Source organism: Amblyomma maculatum, unplaced genomic scaffold (assembly GCF_055883805.1).
Source record: "Amblyomma maculatum isolate TAMU_Amacu unplaced genomic scaffold, ASM5588380v1 scaffold_15, whole genome shotgun sequence".
Lineage (NCBI taxonomy): Eukaryota > Metazoa > Arthropoda > Arachnida > Ixodida > Ixodidae > Amblyomma > Amblyomma maculatum.
The window spans coordinates 7,730,361-7,736,637 of NW_028146740.1; the positions used below are offsets into that span (position 1 = coordinate 7,730,361).

Here is a 6,277-nt window from a genome sequence, read left to right on the forward strand (position 1 = left end):
CTTACGCACACATGGCTTCAAGACTTCCAGAACAGAGACCCCCGTAAGCTACAAGCAGATAAAGGAAGAGGAAATGAGGGTGCTCATAATACATGAACGAAAGTAGCCAACAGTCGGCGAGGCCGAGGAAAGCATTCGGGATTGTACTTTGTCTATTTTTAATTTTTACTTCGGTAATCACATAAATTAGTAATGTAATCCGTTTAGAGGGAAAGATACATAAATACAAAGTAGAAGGAAAAACAACGTACCGATGGTGGGAACCGAACCCACGAGTGCGATATTGCGTCCGGTGCTCTTCCTATTGCAGCTAGCACAGAACCGGGTTACGTGGAGAAATATGGGAAAGGCCTTCGCCCGGCAGTGTGTTGTGTAATCGCGGCTATAGCGATAGCGCGATAGCGGTGGCGCGATTATCGCGAGAGTTGGCTATAAGATAAGCCACGTCGTTCGGGCACCGGGCCGCATTCCACTACAAGCTGTGATGGAATAAACTACGTTCGGGTACCAACCCACCGGGCCTTCGTCTGCTGTTCCCCCGACGAAACACGACATTGGCGACGAGGATGGGATCCTGACCAGCCGACATGGCAACGGATGATCCGGTAGCGGCGGGTTCAGTGACGCAAGTCTTCGGTCGACTGGGACATATCGAGCCTTTCGACGAGTCTACGAGCGACTGGCCGTCGTACGAGGAACGATTGACGTCGTTTCTTCTGGTCAACCGTATCCCCGAGGATGACAAGGTACATGCTTTTTTGAGTCTCGTAGGCCCAAAGACATACAGTCTCCTCAAGTTGTTGACCGCACCTGATTTGCCGTCAGCTAAAAGTTTCGACGTGTTAAAGAAGCTCCTAGGTGACCACTTGTCCCCAAAGCCGTCGGTAATTAGCGAACGCGCAAAGTTTCACAGAAGAGCGCAACTCGAGACTGAGTCCATTTCAGAATTTGTAGCTCAGTGGCGCAAGTTGGCGCAGACATGCGAATTTGAGGCGGCCCTAGATCAGTCTCTGCGGGACCGTTTCGTCTGCGGTTTGCGCAGAGAAGACATACAGCGTGTGTTATTCACGGAGGATAACAAGCTAACCTTCCAGAAAGCTGTGGAACGAGCGCTTGCCATGGAAGCGGCTAAAAAGAGCGTGGCAGAAGCGCACGCCTCTGAAATGAGCGTACCGGACGTTCACAAGGTCAAAACGGTTGGGGAAAGTGTTTTGACGCAGCGGAATTGCTATCGCTGCGGGTCTGCGAAGCATGCAAGTCGTTCATGCCCGCATATCGCAGACACCTGTTTCAAATGTGATAAGAAAGGACACATTCAAAGAGTGTGCCAAGCTAGTAAGCAGCGAAAGCCAAAGGGAGAGCGGCGAAGCTCGGTGAAGGTGTTAATTCCCGGTCAAGCGTCTGTTAACATGAAGGAAATTGTTTCGCCTGGCCTGGAACCGATAAAAGTTTTGATTAACGTGCAAGGGGTACCTTTGGAAATGGAGCTGGATACTGGGGCTACTGTGTCCGTCATGTCTTTGCATCAGTTTCGTCAGATGTTTCCCTCGATTAAGGTCATGGCAACGACGCTCAAGCTAAAGACGTTCCAGGGAGCCATCGTTGAGCCTGTCGGAGTTGCTCACGTTGCAGTGCAGTATGGAGAACACAGGGCCCAGCTGCCTCTTTACATCACGAGAGAAAAGGGACTCCCTCTGCTTCGTCGACAATGGTTGCAAGCCATCCGACTCGACTGGAGCCGTATTTTTGAGCTCAACGCCATGTCAAGGTCAGATGTTTCTGCATGTTCAAGTCAAAGCGGCAGATTGCGCACGCTTCTAGACAGGTACCAGAGTTTGTTTAAGGACGAACTGGGGACGATTGCAGGAGAAAGAGCGGAATTGGCACTAAAGGAAGATAGTGTGCCGAAATTTCTAAAGGCAAGAAGTGTGCCCTTTGCATTGCAACCTGCAGTCGAGGCAGAGCTTAAGAAGTTGGAAGGCATGGGAGTAATTTCACCAGTCGCGACGAGTGACTATGCCACACCGGTGGTACCAGTAGTAAAGAAAGACGGTAGCATAAGGCTATGCGGAGATTACAAGTCTACCCTAAATCCTTGTCTTGAAACTGACCGGTACCCACTCCCGAGAGTCGACGAGTTGTTTGCAGCGCTCGCAGGGGGCCAAGAGTTTTCTAAGATTGACCTCAACCGAGCGTATCAGCATGTAGTAATGTCCGAGTCTTCAAGAAAATACTTGACTCTTAATACCCATACAGGGCTTTTTGTCGTTAAAAGGCTGCCGTTCGGAGTTTCATCGGCACCTTCCATTTTTAAAAGAATTATGGACACAATGTTGAAAGACTTGAAAGGTGTCAGCTGCTATTTGGATGATGTTCTCATCACAGGCAGGACGCCGGATGAGCATTTTGCCAATCTCGAAGCGGTCCTAAAGCGGTTGATGGAGCGCGGGGTTCGAGTAAAAAAAGAAAAATGTTCGTTCTTTCAAAAAGAGCTGCGGTATCTGGGTCATGTTATCAGCGCAGCAGGAGTCAGCACAACGCCAGAGAAGATAGAGGCGCTAGTAAAAGCTTCTGCGCCCACTTGCAAGCAGCAGCTGCAGTCGTTTCTGGGCATCGTGAATTACTACGGAAAGTTTGTTCCACGATTGTCCACTTTTGCTAGCCCTCTTTACAAACTGCTGCGTTGCGCTGAGCCATGGCGTTGGGATGAATCGCGTCAAGTGGCTTTCGAGGAAATCAAGAACGCGTTGACGTCATCCTCTGTGCTAGCGCATTACGACCCAGATAAACCTTTGCAAGTGGCATGTGACGCTTCCCAGTACGGCGTGGGGGCAGTACTTTCTCATGTTGCAGAAAATGGAAGGTCCCGCCCGGTCGCTTATGCGTCGCGCACATTAACTGACGCCGAGAAAAAGTACAGTCAACTAGAAAAGGAAGCGCTTGCCATTATTTTTGCCATCAAAAAATTTCATTTCTACATCTATGGAAGATGTTTCACGTTGGTTACGGACCACAAGCCGTTACAAACGATACTGGGGCAAAAGGCAGGCATTCCGCCGATTGCGGCAGCACGTTTACAGCGATGGGCTGTCACTTTGTCTGCTTACAAATACTCGCTTGTGTACAAAAAGTCCAGTCACAACGCAGAAGCAGATTTTTTTTCAAGGTTCCCTCTTAACAGCCAGGAGGACGGCACGTCCGAAGGCGAGGAATCGTTCTATGCGTTGCGCCTGGAGTCGATGCCTGTATCTGCCAAAGACATCGCGCGAGCTACATCACGTGATCCGTTGCTTTGCAAAGTGCTCCAGTATACAAGTATAGGCTGGCCACTGCACTTACGAGATGCGAACCTAAAGCAATTTTTTGACAGACAGTTGCAGCTCAGTGTGCATCAAGGGTGCCTCATGTATGGAATGAGGGTTGTGATCCCGTCTTCCCTACGAGAGTCGGTGCTCGAAGAACTGCACCAAGGTCATCCCGGCATCGTGCGGAGCAAGGAATTGGCTCGCAGTTACGTATGGTGGCCGTCAATTGATGCAGACTTGGAAACAAAGGTACGAAGTTGTCAAGCGTGCCAGGAACAACGGAATGATCCATGTAAAGCACCTCTGCATCCTTGGGCATGGCCGACCGCGCCGTGGAGGCGTATTCATCTGGACTTCGTGGGGCCTTTCAGAGGAACAATGTTTCTAGTGGTAGTAGATGCCCACTCAAAGTGGCCAGAAGTGTTTGTCATGCGGAGCACAACGTCCGAACGTACTGTTGCTTGCTTACGTGAACTTTTCTGCAGATTCGGAATACCGGAGACGGTAGTGTCTGACAATGGACCACAACTGGTTTCCGATGAGTTCAAGGCATTCATGCGGGACATCGGAGCCAGACATGTCGTGAGCGCCCCTTACCACCCAAGCACAAATGGTCTGGCAGAACGTTTCGTGCAAACGTTGAAGTCTGCACTACGCAAGGCATCTCCTGGTGAGTCTGTCGAAAAAACACTTCACAACTTTTTGCTGGCGTACCGAAATACGCCCCATCCTACGACGGGAGAGGCTCCAGCTAACCTATTGATAGGTAGAAGATTGCGTACTAGGCTGGACGCAATCAAGCCTACAGCGGAGGGAAAGGTAATGCACAAGCAGTTCACCCAGATGCAGCAGCATAAAAGCAAGAGGGACTGTTTTGGCATTAATGAAAGTGTTTTAGTTCGAAATTACAGAGGCTCGCCGAAGTGGGTTCGTGGGACTATATTAGAGAAGACTGGACCGGTCTCCTACAAAGTCATGGTGGCCACACCCCGAGGCAAGTTCATCTGGCGTCGGCACCTCGACCAGCTGCTGGATAATTCAAGACCTACGGTGACAAGGTCTACCGACGCAGACTGAATGGAGGGGTTCCTGGTCTTCCCTTCAAGCACGACGGGTGATCAACCAGCTTCGGATGAGCCGGGGCCCGAACAGTCTCCCGAGGTCCTTCCGGGTCCCGCTCATACATCTGAGACGTCATCTCCCGGGAGGCGCTACCCATTACGACAACGACGTCCACCCGAGCGATACGAAGCTCGCTTTTAACTATTGTATAAGGATACAATTGCACCCTTTAAATAAAAGGGGAGGAGTGTTGTGTAATCGCGGCTATAGCGATAGCGCGATAGCGGTGGCGCGATTATCGCGAGAGTTGGCTATAAGATAAGCCACGTCGTTCGGGCACCGGGCCGCATTCCACTACAAGCTGTGATGGAATAAACTACGTTCGGGTACCAACCCACCGGGCCTTCGTCTGCTGTTCCCCCGACGAAACACGACACAGTGGGTATAATCAGGCTGATGATGATGATGTATACGAACTTTGAGAGTGTTCACCAGCGCCACCCTCAACCATAGCGCTGAACGTGGAGCGTCTTGTGTTACCGCCAGTGTCACATAGAACGTGATCAAGATCGAGTAGACCCCAGTAAGCTACAAGCAGATAAAGGAAGGGGAAATCAGGGTGCTCATAATACATGAACGAAAGTAGCCAACAGTCGGCGAGGCCAAGGAAAGCATTCGGGATTGTACTTTGTCTTTTTTTAATTTTTACTTCGGTAATCACATAAATTAGTAGTGTAATCCGTTTAGAGGGAAAGATACATAAATACAAAGTAGAAGGAAAAACAACGTACCGATGGTGGGAACCGAATCCACGAGTGCGATATTTCGTCCGGTGCTCTGCAAATTGCAGCTAGCACAGAACCGGGTTATGTGGAGAAATATGGGAGAGGCCTTCGCCCTGCAGTGGGTATAATCAGGCTGCTGCTGCTGCTGATGATGATGTATACGAACTTTGAGAGTGTTCACCAGCGCCACCCTCAACCATAGCGGTGAACGTGGAACGCCTTGTGTTACCGCGAGCGTCACATAGAACGTGATCAAGATCAAGGAGACCCCTTAAGCTACAAGGAGATAAAGGAAGGGGAAATGAGGGTGCTCGCTGTAATACATGAACGAAAGAAGCCAACAGTCGGCGAGGCCAAATAAAGTGTTGTGGATTGTACCTTATGTCTTTTTTCAAAGTGTTTACTTGGGTAAACACACAAATTAGTAATGTGATCCGTTTAGAGGGAAAGATAATAAATACAATGTAGAAGGAAAAACAACGTACCGATGGTGGGAACCGAACCCACGACCTGCGGTATCGCGTCCGGTGCTCTTCCAAGTGCGCTACATCGGCCACTGCATTCCCGGATACATTCTTGGGTATTCATGTTGTCTGTATACGAACCTTGAGAGTGTTCACCAGCGCCACCCTCAACCACAGCGGTGACGTGGAACGTCCTGTGTTACCGCCAGCGTCACGTAGAACATGATCAAGATCGAGGGCGAACGCTGTGCTGGAACGCTTCCTATGGCTTCACGACTGCCAGAACCGAGACTCCCGTAAGCTACATGCAGATAAAGGAAGGTGAAAAGAGGGTGCTCATAATACATGAACGAAACAAGTCAACAGTCGGCGAGGTCAACGAAAGCATTGGGGATTGTACTGTCTTTTCTTTTTTATTTTTACTTCGGAAATCACACAAATTAGTAATGTAATCCGTTTTGAGGGAAAGATAAATAAATACAAAGTAGAAGGAAAAACAACGTACCGATGGTGGGAACCGAACCCACGTGCTCCGAATATAGCGTTCGGGGCCCTTCCAACTGAGCTACATCGTTCCCGGTCTTCTCTGCCACTTTCTTGGGTATTATTGTTGTCTGTATACGAACCTTGAGAGTGTTCACCAGCGGCACCCTCAAGCATA

At 49.7% G+C, this 6,277-nt stretch overlaps 1 long non-coding RNA gene across 1 annotated transcript; it reads left to right on the plus strand.

Annotated features, from left to right (window-relative positions):
- Positions 1-371: 371 nt before the first annotated feature.
- On the plus strand, positions 372-4,760 carry LOC146172003 (uncharacterized). Its single transcript, XR_014702709.1, has 2 exons — positions 372-746; positions 3,791-4,760. It is a non-coding gene; the product is annotated as an uncharacterized LOC146172003 (long non-coding RNA).
- Positions 4,761-6,277: the final 1,517 nt, after the last annotated feature.